The sequence below is a fragment of the Panicum hallii genome, chromosome 7 (genome assembly GCF_002211085.1).
Source record: "Panicum hallii strain FIL2 chromosome 7, PHallii_v3.1, whole genome shotgun sequence".
In the NCBI taxonomy this organism is placed as follows: domain Eukaryota; kingdom Viridiplantae; phylum Streptophyta; class Magnoliopsida; order Poales; family Poaceae; genus Panicum; species Panicum hallii.
In genome coordinates, this window is record NC_038048.1 from 22201510 (window position 1) to 22205229 (window position 3720).

The window sequence follows — 3720 nt, forward strand, 5'->3', positions numbered from 1 at the left end:
GGAGGTAGTACATTGTTTTAAGTTGACAAGCATTAGAGAAGTAATAAATTTGATGGCGAGTCGCTCAAATACCACATCATCTGTGTAGAGGGATTAACCAGTGATGAGCACTGAAATAGCCAATAGTGGACGGAAACAGGTGTGACAGACACTGACCAGTGGGCCCGCTGAGACAGAACAGGACCACTCGCATCGACGCTGCGACCCGAACCACCAAACCAAAACCCTCGTTGCCTTTACCCTCCGGCGGCGGCGGCGGCCATGGCCTACCACGCCCAGGCGCCGCCGATCACTCTGGACCGCGCGAGGTCCATCGCTTGCAGCTACGGCAAGGACCCACAGGAGCTGGAGCCGCAGTTCGGCTTCGTTCTAGCCCACATCCACCACGCGCTCCCCGCCCCGCCCGCCGCCGCCGCTGCCCACCTCTCCGCCCTCCCGGATGCCGGCGACGGCGTAGACCGCGTCAGCACCCTCCCCGACGCGCTTCTCCGTGACATCGTCGCGCGCCTCCCCGTCAAGGACGCCGCGCGCACCGCCGCGCTCTCCCGCCGCTGGCGCCCGCTCTGGTGCGCTGCTCCGCTCGTCCTCCTGGACAACCACCTCCTCCCGGACGGCGGCGCCCGCGACGAGATCCCCAACATTTACCTCGAGCACGCCGACTCCCGCGCCGTCGCCGCCGCCATCTCCTGCGTCCTCGCCGCGCACCTGCTACAGGGACGAGGAGCGCGGCCAAGTCGCGCGCTGGCTCCAGCACCTCGCCGTAAAGGGCGTCCAGGAGCTGTTCCTCATCAACCGCCCGTGGCCACTCGCGGTCGACCTGCCCGTCCCTGCCGCTTTTTTCAGCATGGCCGCGCTCACTCGCCTCTACCTCGGCTTCTGGAGGTTCCCCGACACAGCGGGCCTCCCCCGCGGCGCCGCTTTCCCCCGCCTCCGCGATCTCGGCCTCTACGATGTCGTCATCGAGGATCACGACATGGACTTCGTCCTCGCCAGGAGCCCCGTGCTGGAGATCCTCTGCTTTCAAAGCCACATGCTTCCCCCACTACGTCTCCGCCTCCTCAGCCGCAGCCTCCGGTGCGTGCAGATGCATGCGTCCAATGTGGAGAGTATCACCGTGGTGGACGCCCCACGTCTTGAGCGGCTCTTCCTGCGGATGGTGCCAACCGAGGCCCCGTGCTGCAGGATCAAGATTGGCTTTGCCCCCGCATTGCGCTTGTTGGGACGTTTGGACCCAGCAAAAGCATGAAGTACAGGTCGGCAAAACCATCATCAAGGTGCTTGCATTGCATTTGCCCTCTCTGTTCTCTATAGTTGTGCAATTGGACACCATGCACAAATAATCTATGATAATGTTATCCTTTTTTTTCCCTATAAAACTGTTTTGTGTTGCGTTGTGCGCATTGGATTGGTTGGCATTGCAGGCTGGGACAGTGGTGAACCCAAGGACTATGGTGCCAACTGTCAAGATCCTGGATGTAAATGTGCGATTTGTGGTCCGCAGTGATGCCAAGATGCAGCCCAGCTTCCTCAGATGCTTTCCCAATATTGAGACGCTGCATATTCATGTGAGACTGAGACTCTGATCATTTCATTTTGCATTGATTAATGCATCTATTAGCATAACCCATGTAAAACTGAACTTGCTTGCGGTATTAAGTGATTTAACTGACGTGCAGTCCCAGAAAACGGATGAATCCTCTGGGAGGCTCAGTACCAAGTTCTGGCAGGAGTCTGGTCCCATCGATTGCATCCAGGCGCACATCACTGTGTTGGTATTCCATGATTTCCGAGGGGAGTGGAGTGAGCTTGCCTTCCTCAAGTTTTTCATTGAGAGTGCACAAATGCTGAAGAGGCTTCTCATTGTGTTTGGCAAAGGGTGTTTTAGTTCAATGGCGACTTCCAAAGTGAAGGCTCTGTTTGCTGGGAAAAGGGCAAATAGAGACTCTTCACTGCTGGTCTGTGAGAGTGCAGTTGCTGAAGGTAGTTGCCTCTGGGACTTCCAAAGAGGCTCTGATTTCTCTTGTACCGACCCTTTTGCACCCATCGAGCAAAGTGTCTCTTGAGTAGATCAGTGATCTTTGTAAGTATCTGCATGCTAGGTACTGTATGGATCCTTGTCCTTTGCCCTTTTTTTTCATTTTCTAGGTTTGTCCATGTTCTTGGTTCTACTAGTAATTGCAGCATTGTTTGCTTTAAATGTTGAAAGTTAGTAGCAAATGGCTATTGCTACTTTGACAAATGCTGCTTTCAGACATCACGGCTCTCTATCTAGCTTTGGAAAACGCTCATGGTATTACATTACACTACTGCAAAACAGGGATATCTAAGCTAATTTGTATTCTGCTTACTGCGTTGCCCATTTAATTTCTTTTAGTTGTTTCCATGAAATATCTGTTCATCTGCTACTCTTCAAGTGTCGTGTGTCCTGTGCACATCTGGAAAGCAAATTACCATCAGAGTTGTTTATGGTCTTTTTGATTTCGTCTATGGTGAAAAAACTAATCTATCCTGATGTGACCCTCTTGCACACTAATAAAGTCAAGAGCTCAGGCTACCTATTTTGATATGCTTGCTTAATTAATCTGGAACTGTTTAAGTGGTTAATCTTCTGTTATAGTAAGTAGTATCTTTTTGTTGTTAGATAGTTGTCTTGTGCCTTTTTGAAAACTATTTAGGTCTCTTCGTTCACTTGCTTTATTATAGCCTCTTGTGTTAAAGTTAGAAAATTGGGTAGTTGACTATGCACGTATGGGAGTCAGTCAACATCATAGAACAAGAATCCTGATGTGACCCTTTTGCAAATCTGTGTACTAGTGAAGGTGCCTATACATTTCATCTTCCTAGCTTAGATTATAAAGGACTTGTTAGTATTCTGTTTCTCAAGGACTGGTTAGTTTTCTGTTTCAGTATCTAATATCTACATCCAACGTGGAGTTTTAGATTTTGGCATGTGTCTTCAGAAATTTGGTATTTCTCTAGGGTCTGCTAGCATGTTTATTTCAATACCTTGAACCTTGTAGTCAGTACCGGATTCAGGGGCTTTGCCGAGTGTCTGGGACACTAGGCAAAGCTCCGATTACACTCGGCAAAGGCTTCGAGTGTAATACTCGGCGAAGGGCACTCGGCAGCGATTTCGTCGGTAAAGACGTCTTTGCCGAGTGCCTTTCAAAAAACACTCGGCAAAATGTAAATAGGAAATTACTGGGGGAGGCATGCACAGCCAGCTAGTGACCCATCTAATGGGTTGCATATTTTTTCAGCAATTTTTCATAAGTTGTCGATGATAGGTTTCGAACTCACGACCTTCTGCACCATTGGACCAAGTGTGTCAACATTACGTTTTTATTCTCCACATATTATAATTAACCGAGTGTAAATTATTTGTTTGAGATAGTAAATAAATTCAAATGAAAAAGTTGTTAACTATAAAGTGGCATAACTTTTCGAGATCTACAACTTTTATTTTGGTAGTTTCTTCATCCGAGATCATCTACAAAATTTGAATTTCAAATTTGAAAACTTCAAACGTATTTTAATATGACACAATGATTTCAAATCAAAAAGTTATCAACTACAAACTGTCATAACTTTTTGAGATCTACAACTTTAATTTTGATGGTTTTTCCATTCGAGGTCATTTGCAAAATTCGAATTTTAAATTTTCTATATTCAGATGTAGTTTTTGTTGACAAGATGACTTCAAATTAAAATGTTGCCAAA

The 3720-nt window shown here is 47.9% G+C and overlaps 1 pseudogene; it reads left to right on the plus strand.

Annotated features, from left to right (window-relative positions):
• Nucleotides 1-225: 225 nt before the first annotated feature.
• On the plus strand, nt 226-2197 carry LOC112901068 (annotated as a pseudogene).
• Nucleotides 2198-3720: the final 1523 nt, after the last annotated feature.